Source organism: Dromaius novaehollandiae, chromosome 1 (genome assembly GCF_036370855.1).
Source record: "Dromaius novaehollandiae isolate bDroNov1 chromosome 1, bDroNov1.hap1, whole genome shotgun sequence".
NCBI classification, from domain to species: domain Eukaryota; kingdom Metazoa; phylum Chordata; class Aves; order Casuariiformes; family Dromaiidae; genus Dromaius; species Dromaius novaehollandiae.
In genome coordinates, this window is record NC_088098.1 from 64892013 (window position 1) to 64909169 (window position 17157).

Sequence of the window (17157 nt, forward strand, 5' to 3'; positions counted from 1 at the left end):
CGCCCGCCCTGAGCCTGGTCTGCGTCTCGGCCTCCGAGGAGCAAGCCCCCTCCGCAGGCACCCCGTGGGAGCCACAGGCGCGTGGCCTTGCAGCGCTCGGTGACTGGGAGGCCTCCAGGCGGCCCATTTTAGGACCTCCGTGGCTGGGCAGCAGAAGCGAGCGGCTTGCCCTAACGGTCTCCTTGAGCTGTCGCTGAGAATGGTTTAAGTTCTCACGTAAACCAAGCGATTTCCAGCGTTTTCCAGCAATTTCAGGAAAGATCCTTTGAAACCCACTGCCTCTCTGTAGCCTCATGTGCCGGTAACCGTGCGTGCTGTGCTTCCACATTGGGCACATATTGCACGGGTGTTAAAAATGGGTTAAGGCCTACTAAGCCAGGTAAGGCTTTTGGAAGCAGTTTCAGAAGAGCAGTGCTACTCTTCGGTGCCAGAGAGCTGTAACAAAAAAAAGTAAAGTTCACATTTGTTCATCCCGACAGGCCGCATTTTTAATACTGTTTGGAATACTAAAATACTACTAAAATCAGCCGAGTTACTGACGTGTTTGCTATACTGAAACTTTCACTAACCCAAAGGAATAGGCTCTATTTTAATCATCATCTAAATTTATCTACTACAGAAACGCCCCTGGCTCCATCTTCATGTATAGCTTCCATATTAGCAGTCTCTGCTGAGCGCTTAGATGTTAAATGCTTAGTTTTCACTCTGCTTTTTTTTTTTTTTTCGCTTTTTGCTTTAAGCAAAGGCAGAGGCAGCGAGAGTGGAATGACTCTTAGACCCTGATCCTGCAATGAGATCCCAGTGCATATAAGCATCACTGTTGACATTAGGTTGTGGTTTGGCAACACAGAAAATCCAGCAATAGAACTCCTGTTACTGGCTCAAAAGTGCCGTGGCCACGTGAGGCAAAGCGCTGGCCTGGTATTCATTCACTCTGCCTGGTCAAGTTAATTCAAGAAGTTTTTGACAGGTCAACTTTTTACTAGCAGACTCTATGCTGGATCAGGTATCACTGTACGCAACTCGAGCCAAATCAGGTATCATCTGCACCCCTGCAGTGGGCATAAAGCCAGCATAAAATTGCCATTGGCTCTGTATCCTGTGCTCTGGCTCGTTCAGAAGCTTGATCATGTGCCTCGGCCTGATCCCGATCAAATTTGTGGTCCAGAGTGATCCAGCAATGTGCAGACCTGGCTTAAATGGTCACAGAACCACAGCCTCGCACAGATGCTGTACCAGGTGTCACCCAGTGCTAATTATCTTCTTAGCATTGTTTGTTTATTTGTGCATGTACCATCAGATTAATATGAAAACGGTTAGGGGAGTCGATTTTGCTGAGCAAGAGGGCTCTAAACCTGCTTCTGTGCTTAGACCAGTCGTAGAACACTTCAACCGAAAATGAAAAGTTACATAAAGTCAGGAGCAGAGGAAAGGTACGGCATGTGCAATGTGTCATAGACTGCATGGGCCTGGCTGTGCAAGCAGTGTTCAGCCGAAGAGAGTGGGGCTGCTCACAAGAAGGTCGAGTCCAGTAGACATCAGGCAACATGTGAAAGAAATGTGGTACAAAGGTGGTGTTGGCATATCTTAGTGGTTGTTGCATTACTCATAACTGGCAAAGCTACAAGCAAATTATACAAGTCATTCTGAAAGAGTGCTAATGAAGTCTTTTACCGTATTATCCTGTATTTGGTTACGGAAACTTACCATGGAAATAATTCTATAATTCCTGTTTTTAAGCCTTCTACCTTGAAATCACAGTTGAGGGGAAGGGGGAAAGGCACACTCCTTAAACCATAGGAGCTTACTTTAATTATTCTTTTTCTTATATCTTAGCATGCTATGTGTTTAATGCCTGTTGTGTGTATCCAGCAAAGGCTAGAAATAGGTGATGCCTTTTTCTGGAGACCCTGAAGTCCCCTTTCTCAGATGTTACACTTTGAGTGTCTGTCTGTGCTTCATTGTGAACTAGTAAGATTTAGATGTTACATGGAGGAGCCCTGAAATTTGGACTCATAATCCTAATCTGCTGTGTTTTGAGGGGGAAGGACAGAAAGTATTTTTGTAGTAGTTTTTTATTGTCTGCTTTATCTAAATGATAGATGTTTGGAAATAGACTTTCAGAAAGACAAAGTAAAAGTGCGCAGACAGGGGCAATTTTTCACACGGTTGTTTGGTTGATTTTGCATTTCCAGGAGTAAAAAAGTATGTGCCATGTTTATCATGATCTCATATGGTATAAATAGGAGGTGGTAATCACCATGTGATAAACTGCATTTTATTAAAAATCTGACTGCCTCATATGCACTCTGACCGCTAATCTATCCCCCTGGAACTATTTCTAACATTCCAGCCCCTTGAACAGCTCCGAACAGCCGCTTTCTCTTTTTGAAAGCACTTGACAGATAAATGTTTCATTCTTTTTTTCCCCAATTACACCGGTGTTCGGTGGAGGCTGGACAGTTTTGCTTGGCAGTGGTTCAGGAGGATCTGCACAACTGACTTGTGGCTTCTGCGACTGGAAGCGATCCATGCCAATAAAGCTGCACCATCACCTATCCTGTATCTTGTATTGCACATTTGGGCATAATGTCCATTGGGTCTTTCTGCAGTTTCATCTCGGTCTGTCCCTATTTTTTCCTTTTGCTTCTTAGTGTGCAGGATAACATTTCTGCCCCCACCCCACCTTTTCCATGCCTGGTTTAAATTAATCATTTAAGAGATAACAAATACAGATTCCTCCCCTACCCTTCCTTTTCTTCTGCCACCCTGCTCCCTGTGCTTTCTGCATTTTTAAAGCTTCAGCCATGGAATGGAAGATTGCTGAATTTATCCACAGGAATCTTCTTGGCATTTGGCTTTTTCTCACTCATGGGCAATCCCACTGATTGCAGGAGAAATGACACCAAACCACTTAAACAATAAAGCCCATAGTCTTCAAACACTGCTCTCTCTTTTGATCCATTCAACCTTAAATTGGTTCCTAAAGTAATATATTTCCCCACCTTGCCTAGCTAACCTTACTGCTTTCCCTACATTGGCTGTCTCTTGCCTTCTCCTGTACCTGCAGTCACTACTCCCTCCCTTGCCCCACGCGCACCACGCTGTCCCACATCCCAGCACCTGAGGGACAACAGGCAGCTTCACCTGGTGGAGCGGAGAAGACTGCACAGAGCGGGTGTACAGACAACTCGGATTCGTATGCTTCCACGCATTATGGCCAAGATTATTCAAGAGGTATTAGGGAGTTAGGAGTCCAGGGAGGTCCTTGTTCATGCAGACAGCATTGGAGATCTAGGCTTTTATTTAAAACAGTCATTTTTCGGACCAGATAGTGTAAAGAAAATACAACTAGCAATTGTAACATTATGTTGCAATTGTAACATTTTGTTCCTCTTGCCTTGGCGAAGCTTTGTCCTGGGTGTTAGGTCACAATGAAGCTTTCCTGAAAAGTGAAAAACAGTGTTTCTACTGTATGTGGCAGGTACCCTGACTTTAATATGGTGAAGTGCTACACGAGTCTGTATTTTAGAACTAGGTGGTTCCGTGTGGACAAAGTAATTCTGATCTGCCATTTATTTCCTGGTGTCAGGGCGGGGGGTGTTTTCAGTCAAAATACAATATACTGTTAATATTTAGTCAGGTGCTGGGGCAAAATTCAGGTCTGATGTCTCAGTGCAAACACTGGCTCTAAATTTGAGCCTGTGGGGTTTGCTCTTTTTTTTTTATTTGGGTTTTGATTTTACTTGTCAGTCAATGACTGACAAGACTATAACTGTGTTTATATGAGGAAGAATGCTCAGAGGGTAGAAAGCATGGGAGTTCTAGTTTATATTCCCAGTTTTGCCATTAAATTGCTCAGTGACCATTGCTGCTGTAATAGAGTGAACCATCTGTGGATGAAAGGACTGTGTGAAGAACCAAAATAATATATTACGGTGTTGGCTCTTGGACTTGAATTTCGTGTACCTATCACGTACAGCTCATCTGCTCTTGTGTGACAGGACCATCTGGTGGTTAGACAAAGTGACCTGGGCCCATGACCACAGGCAAATTGCTGCTGCGCCATGTATATCAGATCTTTCATAGCTCATATGAAGTTTTGTGCATGATGGTTACAACTCGGCGAAAGAAAGTGTTCTGGGAGTGCAGGAAGTAAAATCCCAAACCTGAATGCTTGCAATTCATTGCACTGAGCACTGTTTTAAGTGTTGAGCTTCGTCGTTCCTTTGTTAGCAGTGCCAAAGAAGATCAAGATGTCAGAAAGTATCTGATGTAATCATTATTAAAAGCAAAGTGGTACAAAAACAAAGAGGCCTTTCAGATAGTAATTGCTTTCGTAAGCCTTGCCTGGGGATTGAACTCTAAGACCTCTATAACTCGAGTGGTTCATGTAGTCACAGCCCATACCTGTGTCTGACATGCTGTGTAGTATCTGCTACAGCAGCATGTTTGTGAGATCTCTTTCTGCAGCAGTTATTTTGTCCAAAATCCAGCAGAGCAGGCTAAAACTCTGTGCACGTTCAGCCTGGGACAGAGGATATGTTCTCCTGAAGTAGCTGGCCTTGGGCTGAGATCAGAGAAAAGTGGGTGCATAAAAGTGGCTGCGACTTCCCCTCTGCCGGAAGGTTTGCATGCAGTCAGGACAGACGTAGCAACACCGGCCAGCTTGCCAGTAAGGGTTATTTGGCTATCCGGGAAGCTTGTTGCTAGTCATCTCTGTCAGAAACTCCGAGGAAGGGGCAGGCATCAATACCTGCACTTGTTCCTCTCCAGTCAAGTCTTGCCTGGGGCACATGGCAGCAAGGTCCGGGGAGGGGTGATTCATATATTCTTGCAATAGCAAGAGTTAGATGTAACCTGACAAGAAGGTAAGCTTGGTCAGGGAAGAGACAGAAGTAGCTGTCCAGTTCGCGAAACACAGTATTTTTTTATCTGGGGATTACTGCAGTGTTAATTTTAACTATTAACTCCTCCCTCTCTGGACCTCTCTGTTACATTTTCAGGTAACAAATAGCATTTTAAAATTGGCAATTCACTAGAATTGGACAAAGTTATGTCACCTGCCCTACAAATATTGTCTCCAAAGTAAGTTCTTAGAGGAAAAATGAAAAATGGGGCAGTACTGTTTTGGAAACATGCTGTGAAAGTCTGAGCCACAGTTAGAGCCCAGCCTGAAAGAACACAAGCTGCAGGTAAGAGTTATAAAATACAATTTTATATGGAATGCAGGTTAAAGATACAAAATACAATTTTATACAGAATGCAGGATTTGCGTTAGTTCTGGCCAAAGGAAGATTAGTTTAACATCTTGCTCCTAAAAGTAATAGTGCAGAAACTTCTGGTGCTAAATTTGCCTGATTTTCAGAAATTTTTCTGCTGCAGTTCCAGAGAATGCAGAGAGAAGCAGTGGCAGAGGGAGGTGACTTTCAGAAGCTGCACTTGTTCTTGCTTCCATTCTTGGGTACATGCAGACACCCTAAAACCTCATTCAAACTGCTGAATTTCCCAAAGCATGCTATCCACCTGTGCACAAGAAAAGTGTTGAAAATCCTCCCTGAAAATATGGGGGTGAAGTTAAAGGGAGACACGAACAGGGTGGGGAGAAAGTGTGGGGTTTCCCAGTGTCAGAGGAAGATATAAAAAGATGTGTGTTTTATACTAGTTCCTCTTTCAACTTATTTCTGTATCATTCAGAAAAACAAAATAATCCTTTGCCTACAGTATATAGATTTATTTTTATGTGACCAGGCCCTGTCACGTACAATGAGAACACAACTTTCTTTAATCCCCATGGTTCCCAGTTTTTTTAAAAAATGTATGTGCACTTGAAAATGTGAGCTAGAAATATTGCTTTTAGTCCTTTCTTTCCAGAATATAAACTGACTAAATTATGTGGAAAAGCAGCTTGCGCTCCACTATTTTACCCGAGTTCTACTATTTTCCTAGTCTTGTCGGTGTTGTTGTTATACACTTTTTGCCAGCAAACCCAGTCTGTATTCTTTCTGTTCTTTTTGGAACAGTGAATCCTTTAGTATGAAGATTATTCCTTAATGCCCTGAAGCAGGAAACACAAACAAAAATCTCTAGATACATTGAAACCTGTGAAAATATTTATAGAATGGCAGTGGTTGCCAGGACATGGGAAGTAACAGGTAACTAAATAATACTCTTTTGCTTATCTGTAGTACCTTTCATTTGGTAGAATCAAAGCTCTGTGTAATCATTTAATACCATAAGCTTCACAGTGTTTCTGATTGCTTAGCAAGTTTTAGCCCCATTACATCTGTGGTAAAACTGAGGCCCAAAACGCATCTTCTGCAGGGACAGGAATTTGTTACCTGCAGCTTGACTTCATTTGAAATGTTGGGTGTTTGAGCTCACGCTGTCTCATGCTGGATGCCCAGAAATATAGGCATGAAATCAGTTTCTGGAAGCCGAGGCCTCAGTGACTTTCCGGAGTCACATGCTGAGTTTCTCGCAGAGCCAGGAGTACAGCCCAGATCTCCTGGCTCCCTACCCAGTGCCTGAGCTGCAAGGCCAATCCTTTGCTCAGCTTCAATGGATCCTAGAGAGCACTGGCATTTTAGCAAGTCAGCTGGCAACTTCGCTATGTTTTGTTTAGAATGGTTCACATTCTTCCATCTAATTCCCACACTGAAAATTTCCAACTTCCTCTTTTCCCCTAGCTGTCCCAGCAAGACATACTGAATATGCAGATGTGATGGCACACACACACATACATGTGCTTTTCCTGAAGCAACCCCTCAAAGTTTGTTCTGGATGTTTGTTTTACTCCAGTTCCTCTAATCCCCAAAGTGACATTAAACAGATTTTTTTGTTTAACCTTTGTATGAAACACTCTCTCTCCCCTTTTTTTTGGTAACGATGTGCGGTTTTAGTTACATTTCGTTATATTCCCTCGTGCGTGGAGGAGACACTGCATAAATGAAAACATATTGTAGTTATTACACACCATACACAAATTTCTTTTCAGACATCTCTCATACATGCTTTCTCTAGAACATATTTTTGAACGTGCATGTCACTATTTTCAAACACATTCACATAATAATAAATAACTCTGCTTTCACTGTACGAGTGTGCAGCAATATGAAAGCTGTTCATCCAAAGTCTTGGAGGTACATTTCAAAGGCAGCTGAGTACTCTGGAAAAATAGGGCTAATTTTGACCAAGAGCAGGAGTAGGAGCTAGGAGTCTTGGTAGCCTGTTTTTAGTGGTGAATTTCTCAGAACAAAAAAAGGCACTGGGCTTGATCAAAGAGCTACACACCATCAGCATGAGTGAAATAAAGACAATCAAAAAGCTGGCTTCTGCTTAAAGTGAGGAAGTTGTTTTGCTGTAACAGCATAAATCCTTAATAGGATTTCTTGCTTTCCCTGCAATATAGAAGCTCAAGCAATTCCTTCTCTCCTCCTACACCCTGCCCACCGCAGGCATGAGTGCACGGATCCTCGTACACCGGCTTTCTGTAGTCCACACCTGCAAACAAGCGTGCAGGACACCACACACACAAACTCTCCTGTGTGACACAACATGCTTCCCTCACCCGCAAGACAAGCAATCTTTACCTTTTCTACAAATACACTATTTCTGCAGGACAAACATGTATCTCACTGCAAGAACGTTGTATTTGGCCAAAAAAGCCAACATTGCATTCCAGATGAATAGCCATTCCACGTACAGAAATTCCCTAGTCCTTTCTAGTCAAGATATTCAATAACATATTGCCTAGAGAGAATACATACATTCAAAACAATGAAGGAAAAAAATCTGCAGTACTGTAAATGTTCTTTTGGATGGTAGCTTGAAATAGATTATTTTGATTTCCTCTATTTGAGTGGCAATTGGAAAACCTAAACCCATTTAATTTCTCCCATTGGTTACATATTTTCCCACTAACTTTAAGGAAAGCATAAACACTTCTCTTTATTTGAAAAAAGCTCTGTCTTCTATGCACTATTCTCTTGAGTTTGGGCAATTCTGCCTGAGGTGTCACTGTGAATGTGGAGTTAATAATAATTGTATTTACATGGTTTCACAGAAGGATATTTAAATGCATTAGAGCCTGTAACGTATCACAGCATCCACCGGCAATATCACAATACTGATCCTTGACAGGTGAAGAAATTAAAGTTCAGAGTTTCAGTTAGTTATAACCAAAAATCACTAAGCAAATCAGCAGCAGTGCTGGGCTTAGCAGGTCCTGACCTGACATCTTGCCATAATGCCCAGGCACAGGGTCACATCCCCACCTCGCCGAGCAGCACAGTTCCAGCCGAAATCATGGGAGTGCAGATGGTGAGAGCCAAATCACTGCCTTGCTACCTGCTCCTTGCTGCAAATGTCAGGGCAGGGCAATTTAAGGGCCACACTCGCGGAAAAGAAGCAGAACTGTCCTCCATCGGCTCTTGATAGTAAATTGGATTGAAAGACTGGCTGTCATGAGAAGTCAAAACTTCCAAGCTCCTTTCTTAAGTTTGCAGGATCATAACAACCCAAATAGGGTATCCTTGTCCAGCCCAATTGCATCTGGTACAGGAATGGTGAATTTTAGGGACTTCTTACGGTATTCGACGGGCTGCAAATGTGGATACTACCGACTATACTCTCAGAATGGCTTAGGCTCAAAGTCTCCAGTGTACATCGTCCATAGGCTTGAACTGTGTTTTCTGAGTACATGAGGTGTCAAAGAGGTACCTAAATGAAGGTTTTCCAAAGCATTTAACTCTAGGAGTTTTGAGTCTGGTGGTCACAACATTTTTTTTCACATCGAAAGCAGGAAAGGGGAAGCTCAGTTTTCTACATGCACTTCTGAAATCTGGGTTGTTACTTTGAAGCCCAGGTGTGAACTGGGTCTTTGGAGGATAAAGCCCCCATGGGTGGATTGCGGGATGTGCAAAGGACAGAGATGTGCTCAGAAACTGTCACTGTCGGTGGGATAACCAATCTGGTGGCAACTTCCACTGATTTTTCCTGATGTAAAGTAAGCTTTTGCTTCTGTTAGCCCTACTGGGCCTGCAGAGCTGTGGGAGAAAAAGAGGGAGTCTATTCTAGTGTCTGTACCACCAGCAAAAAATGTCACATTACAATTCGTGTTGAGGAGAAAAGTGGGAAAAAAAAACAGGTTTTTTTTGGAAAGCTTTGGCAGTTAAAATATCTATATAATAGGCCTTGAAAACCGAGTCAAATTCACAGTCATTGAGAAGGAATAAATTTGAGTAAAGTGCTCTGCAATTTTAGTTGCTTCTCCAGTTCAGATTTTTTTTTTCTTTCTACTCAGGGAGGGATTTCCAAAGCAGAAAATACTAGCTGCTACACTTCAAACATAAAGTAGTTAATTTAACACAGAGATGTCTTTCAAATTAGTGTGGTTATGAAATTTTTTTAATTTAAATATTTTAGATTTGTTTGCATGACTATGTTCTTGCTTTTCAGTTTGGCAGCAATATTGGTTTAAGTAGTTCCTGTCCAAGAAGCATATTTTCGCCCTCTCCATAGTGCACTCAGTTGTGCCCTCAGCCTGTGGCAATGTGCTATGAACTCAGTCAGGGAACTGATCCACAATCGAAAATCCTCCAAGGAATACAATTTTTCTTGAAGTGACAGCACGGCTCCATCTGGCCACGTGTTCCTGCTCTGCTTAGCCACATTTCGGATTCCCACATGAACCAGTCCAGAGAGTTAAATAAGTCAAAAACCAATAATTTTTTTGGTAAGTTTAATTCTGAATCTTTTTAACTCCCTGCCCTTGCTCACAGTGGAGCAGATGAAAATGAGGACCAGCACAGGAAGGAGACAGGCTGAGGGAGACGGAAGCCTGGGACTACAGCAGGGCCAATTTAGGCTCTGCTTGTGTTTTTGTGGAGCTGCAGCCTGAAAGAACAGTGTCCTGCATGCAGGACAGTGCTGGGATGAGCTCCAGGGGATGGGAGACGCAGGTATTTATTACCCCAGTAACGCTGCCAGCACAACCATATTGTGAGGCTACGGCCTCAGTCTTGGCACGCTGGCACATGAACAAATGGGTGTGAGCTGACCATGAATAAATTTAGATTGGAAATTAGAGAAAGAGTCGCAGCTTTTTGAGCAGTGAGATTCCAGGCAGAGGAGGGACCCCAAATACAAATCAACACTGAAATAACTCTTGCAAATTCAATTTGCAAGAGTGCATATTTTGCTGCAAATTTGTATCTGGCAACTCTTAAGGTCAAAATGTTATGATAGCATTTTTCAAATGAAATCTTAAATAACTTACTTTTATTCTGAGATCAGAACTGTACATATGTGATTAGTGCTAAAATAAAGGTGAGATATAAAATGATCTTTTTCTGGTACCAATGTATATGCAGTCTATTCCTAAGACAGTTTGAACTGATTTTGCTTAAGTTTGTTGCATTCAGAATTGACAGGATATTCCTAAACTGATTGGAAGTGACCATATAAAAGATAAGTTTTGAAACTGATGGATAAATTATTGTAATCATCTAATTATAGAGAGGGCTTTTAATATTCAAAATATATTAAGCATGCTTGGAAAATGTTTTTTTCTTTGCTTTGGAAACTGTGATAAGTGCGTAAATGATGCTGTTCACTGGCGCATTATTCCCCCAGTGTTTTATTGCTTGTGGCTTTGAATGCACTGTATTTGAGCAGGAATGATGTTTAATGGATGGAAGAAGTATTTGGTACTAAAAAGAATGGAAACAGAAAGCAGATTTTAATATTGACCCTGATTCAGGAAAATTAGGGTCAATATTAAGGGTAGACGTATGCTTACTTTTAAGCACCTGGTTTAATGCTTTACTGAACGGAGGTGAATCTGCACCACAAATTTACTGGTCTGAACCTGTTACCTAGCCTTCCTGCACCTCATTTTCCCTATCTGTAGGTTAAGGGAAAATAGTACCTGTTAGAGTTGAAGGCTCTAATGTATGGTGTTTATGTGCTTGCTTTGCAATTCTGTAGTGGGAGAAGAGCTGACTATTAGTATTATTTTCATTAGACTGGACTTCGTAAGAACATCTTTGAAGACTCTAACAGGAAAGAGAGAGAAAGTAAACTCAATTTGAATTTATTCCATGACTATTTCCTTTGGAAATTTATATTTGTATTCCTACATCAAGATTTGCTCGTTATGGTTTAAAAAAAGGAACTAACAGGAGACTATTGATCCAAGTCAGACTCACACCAATCCTTGTAGCTTATACTGAGTTGTTGGATGTCCGAAACAAAGAAGTAACTGTGCATCTCTGTGTTTCCTCTGGGTCTTTCACTCCTGGGGAGTTACAAACCAGTGCAGCAGCAGTTTAACTGTATTTAAATATTTGACTGTCTTTGCTAGTTAGTGGAAGTATGAAATGGAGTATGAAACAAACTAAAAAGTAAAATCGCTAACAGCAAAAAGTGAGGCCCAGGCCTGTAGATGCAGGGACATAAATCCTCTCAGTTTGGGATGGCTCCAGTGGGGTTGGAGGAGCTAAACACCACTTTGGGGAGGAGGAAGGGTGCGCTGTGCTTTGAAAGATCAGAGTAAGGAAGAAACTACTTAAAGTCATCCAGCTGTTCCCTTCCTCTGGCCTGTCCTGAAGTCTCTGCAGGGAAGTTGCTTTGACTTGGACTATCTTTCACTGCCTCGTTGCTCACACTGTTAAAGAACTTTGTCCTATTATCCTGCCTAATCTTAAGGAGGGCTGACATGTGTACTTGTACTGGCCATAACCCGAGTCCAGAGTTCTCTGCTCTCCGGAAATACCACAGCCACTACTGTCTTGCTAGCAGAGCAGAGGGCTGCCTTCCCCTACGCTGCTTGAGGGGTCCATGAGACAGGCAATATCGCAAGTGATACGCCAGCTTCCAAAGTGACTCCTGGTAAACAAACACAGGAAGGGTGTACTTTCTTCTGTTTCACTTTCCTCATGTTGTTTTCCCTTCTAAGATGTTTAATCCTCCATGTAAATGTAGCACTTGTGGAAAGTACTGGCTAGATGGCCTTAAAAGTTGGAATCTTTCATCCATGGAAAGCTGCAGTGTTGGCCAGCAGAGCATGAGCTGCCAACCTTGCCTGGGCTTATGGTTCAACTGGACATGCTGTGGCTCCTTTGAGGGGATCTGGGGATTCTGAAAAAGAAATTGTTAGCACAAATCAAGGAGGTGGATTGCCTATTTGGAAACTAAACTGCGACACTGCGGGCCTGTTAAATAAGCCACCAAACAATCATCAGAGGATAATGTTTGGTATTTTTCAAATATATATATTTAGTGATTTGCTGGATTATGACCACACATAGTGGGAGCTGTTTTAGTTTCTTATATGGCTTACCCATCTAAACAAATTACACTAAGATTGTTTCAATCTGTGATTAATGGTGGTCTGCTGCAGCTCTAGAAACTCAGGAATTCTATCAGTCATAAAAATGACAAGTGCAAAATTTGGGCCAAACGTGTCCCATCCCTCTCATGTAACTCCCAATTTAGGTTCTTTGGACCAACAAGCAAATAGAGCGTAGTGGACTAACCATGGAAAGGGGAATTGGATGGCCTGGAGTCTGTCTCTGGGAATATTGTGAATATTGATGTTTCCCAGGCAGACAGGTAACTGTGCTAGAATAATTCTATGTTGCTTCCCTCTCTTAAGCTGCAGGGTGCCTAACCAAGAATTTAGGAAAAAAAAGTCTCAGGTCACTTTTCTTCCTAGCCCCTACTGTGAAGCTCAGAATTGGGGAACATGAGCAAATTTCTTAGCCTCTTTGTGCCACAGTGCTTCTACTTAACCATCCAAAAGAGATATGATCGTTCTCAGCCACAAGGTGTGACAGAAGTGTGAAATTGCTTTTGTTTCAGCACGTGCAGAAGCTGCATGTGCTCCATAGGTCATTGCTGATTTTTTTGCACTTTTCTTTGGAACATCTGGTCTCTGTTAACCAGGTTGGCTAGACACTGGGATCCAATCTACCGTAAGGGTACATCTACCACCGAATCACCCGGATAGGGAGGTGGGGTAGTGTGAATTTATCCTTGGAGTTTGCTCCTTTTTTGTAGCAGGTGAGATGGTCTTGCAGCAGGTGAACTCACTGCCTGTCACATGAAATATTGTGGGATGAATGACAAGGATTGTGAGGTCTTTTGCTAGTGAGAAACTGGTTTATTCATAGAAACACTATACTTTTTAGCTATTCTAGTTTTAAATGGTAAAAAGATTTAATATCTGGTCTTTTTTGCTGTTCTTAATACTTCTGCTTTTCTTGCTACCTCCCTCCATTCTTGCTTGCCTTGGTTAGACACTTCAGGGACAGCTGTCACCAGGTCTGCTGAGACTGGCAGGTATGTCTTGGCATTTGCTGCACTACATGCCCTCGTGACAGTGAGACTGAATGTCATTGGTCAGGGGAGTCATGGAAAAATGAAAGAGCAAGGTAGTGGTGAAAGGAAATCTGGATCTGTCAGCAGGGGTGACAGGTGATGAAATGCAGAAAAAGGTAGCACATGAGCACCTCAGAAGATAAAACTGAGTGTGCAAGTACCATAAGAAACAAGCAGGATGCGAGTAGGAACAATCTGCCCTTACCATGGAGACAGACAGACAGTGTGGAACAACTGAACAAGGCAGTAAAATGTCAAGAACAAAGAGACAGACACAAAGGACTGATGTGCTGGGATGCTTTGGGGAGGTTTTGTTACACCTTCTGTACCACCTCAGCTGGATCTGGACCTACAGAGGTGACTCCCATTGCTGCTTTATTAATAATCATGCTACAGATAAAATAACACATTACATCTGGAAAGACTGACACTAGTGCAGCAACATGGTGCTACAGTGCTAGTAGAAGAACAGCTCAGGAACAATAGTAGGTGAACAGCGCAGTCCAAAACAAGTCAGGGAGGTAAAAGATCATGGAGGATCCTGGCTGAAGGCTGCAATTTAGCTTCAAGGAATAACTTTTTTTTTTTTTTTTTTTTTAATCTACACTCCCTCTTAAACTGGTTCAGCTGAATGGGTGGATATGCTACTTTAACGCAATTCCTGAAATCTTAGTAAGAACTGTGGTTAAAACCAAGCCCAGCTGCCAGAAACCAGAAGTGTGTGGTAGGGCTTTATGGGGCACCTTTTGGTAGAACCTGAGTCCACCGCGCAGAAACTGAGGGCAGGGATTCCCTTCCATGTGGCATACATCAACCTGCCTTTCCAGGTCAGGGACCCCTAGGAACCTCTACTGGCTCCCTAGGCAGACAAGACTCTACTTAAGTGAGTATTTTCCCCTGTTAAGTGGCTTATGTGAGTCCTGAGAGAGAGAGAGAGAGAGAGAGCGCGAGAGAGAGAGCGCAATAAATGTTTCTGGATGCAGTGGACATTATGAGGCATTAGAAACAGGCAATGAACCACAGTCAAGTTGTGAGAATAAACAGGAACCTGAAAGAAGCTCTTGACCATAACAGGAAGGATGTATGTCCAGTTCTGCCCAGTCTGAGAGAAACCAGACAAGATGCAGAAATTATGATCATTTAAGTTGCAATGGAAGGAGGCTTACATTTTCTTTCAACACCCTTTATAGCACTTGATAAAGATCTGTGTCACATTTGGGGACATCCCAAAATTAAAAAAAAAAACAATAATAGGACAAGGATGCAGGCTTGCATGGGTAATTTTTCTAATTTGTCAGGGCTGTCTTCTAGCCAGGATTCAACTTTTTCACAGAGTTTGCCAAATTTTTGCAAATGATCTCATGGACATGACCTCCCCTTCTTTCTGGAAGTCTTGCAACTTCCCTCCAGCAAACGCAGCAGTAACAGTATTAGGAAAGTGGCGATAGCTCCCCAGCTGCTTCAGTGTGATTTTCAAAACTTGATGTGTAAATTTGTGCTGCATGCACATTTGTCACCTCTGAAAACTGAACAAAGGCAAATACAGGTACTAATTTTAGGCAGCCAGGCAACACAGTAGACAGTTGCCTAGGGCAGCAGACTTGTTGAGTGCAGCAAAATGCCAAGTTCTTACTAAGATACAAGCTTGCTGCTGCTGCTTTTTTCCTCTAAGAAGGGATCAGCTAGCTTAGTCAGAAGAGCATTAGATCTTTACTCGGAGGGTTAAGATTCATGTCCCTTTTCAGGTGATGATCCTCGATGATCTGGGTGCGAGCACCAGCCTTGTAGCTGCCTCGTGGCAGCGTGGACTCATTACCACTGTCTGAGTAGGCCAGGCCTCTGTTTCAGATTTTTTCCTCACACCTCTTCCTCCCTCCTGCAGTGGGAGCAGTGTGGCCACTTACCCTTTTTGCTCGCCCGCTCCCTTCCCATTTGAGCAGCAAGAGGCCAGGGGGTATGGGAAGGGAGAGAGGGGGAAGGAGGGAAGGGAGATAGTGACTGCTGGCAGGGGAGAGGTCTCCTTGCATGAGTGGATATGAGTAGGCTGCTGCGTGGAGGCAGGGTTGGGATAAAAGCAGGACTCAGACCGGTGGCAGGGGGTGGCCAGGGGCAATCACCAGGAGGGGTGGTCCGGCTGGGCTGGCGCTGGGTCAGAGGCAGAGACTGGCAAGGGAGAAGCAAGGCAGGATGAGATTGGCTTTATGCAGGGCCTCCCCAAAACCCTGTTAGTGTAGTGAACCACTGTTAGTGACCCGCTCATGTTGCTCCTACAGAGCCACTCTAATGTCCTGTTGACTCCTAGGCGCCTCCCCCTTAGCCTCCCAAATCCTGATGACCCTGCCAGCATCCCAGTCAATCATTCGGATTACTGCGAACAGCTCCTTAACCCCCTTACCCTAGTGCCTCGCCGACCCTTCTCATCCCCGCTCTCCAGCTTTACCCCAGCTCTCTTCCTCACAAAATCTCACTTACTTCTTCCAGCCAACCCCACTTTGGCAAACTGAGCTTTGCCAAAGCTGCCTGAAGCAGCCCTGCATTTGGGCTTAAAAAAAAAAACACAAATTTTTCATTTACAAAGACTCACTTTGAAGGCAAGTTGAAGCAAATAGCAACAAGGAAGAGAGGCTGACAGTATTCTTTGGACCACCAGCCAAATACTTTGCAGCTTTCAGTTTGGAAGTTGCTGGCTGAGGCTAAATCCCTCCAACAAAACCTCACCTGCTATTATCACTTTATCTGAAGTCATAAACACAATCAGCAAAGAAATTATCTACAAGACCTTAAAAAGGACTCACTTCCACAATTCACATCTTAACAGCAGTCACTCTCTCCAGGAGCAGAATTTAGCTAGAAGTCAGAGTTTCAGACATTTTCCTTTGAAGCATTTCCTTTAGCCTTTGACAAAATATTGGATCGGCTGGTTAAGTTCTCTTATCCAATATGGCAATTTTTATGTCTCGTGGTTCAAAATAAGATCATTGCATTGCTTGTGCTTACTAGCCATCAGGCTACTACTAGCAGTATTCACAACAATTTGCTGTCGTTAATCATCAGCTGCATTCAAATATTAATAATTAAAACGAGATTTAATTGATGCTGTTTAATTAATTAATAGACCAAGTTTCACCTGAGCATCTTGCAGGCTTTACAGGCCATAAAGGTTTTGGGTTGCATGCCACCACAGTGCCAAAGTTTGACCGCTGGTGCAGTACTGTTTTGTGATCGCGTGCTTGTTGCCCCGCGGACTGCTGCAACAGCACGCGTGCACCAAGAGAGGTTCACACCAACACGGATATTGACATCATCCGTATTTGTGAACATATATCAGCTATTGCTGTCTCACATACCTAGCTGGGAGAGTCATTGGGATGGCTTGCCACTGTTTACTCCATTCTCAGAACCCATGAGGAGACTTGGTTAGGGTGAAGCGTATAGATCCACCTCTCTCATCATGTCATTTATTTACATGATGCATACCTTTATGTGTGTGTGTGAAAGACAGTGTGAAGGCTTTTTTTTTCTTCACCCTAATTCTTCTTCCTTCTGGCTGTGTTGAAATGGAAAGGTGGGATGTTCTGTCCTCTGGCAGCGAAAAGATTTTCTGTATCTGAGGCTGCCTTGGAAATTCTGTAGGTGACATCACACCGTGTCTGTGCAGACTCATTGTTTGTCATGGAAAAGTCATTCATCCATACACAACTTCCTTCCTCTCCAGACTCCGAGAGATAAACTTTCCATTCTGCCCATTCCCTATAGAAACCGACCCAAAACATG

General features: G+C 43.0%; 1 protein-coding gene across 1 annotated transcript in view; it reads left to right on the plus strand.

The window, feature by feature from the left end:
* Nucleotides 1-17157, plus strand: part of WNT5B (Wnt family member 5B) — a 72551-nt gene that overhangs the window by 36219 nt on the left and 19175 nt on the right. The gene's annotated exons all lie outside the window — the stretch shown is intronic.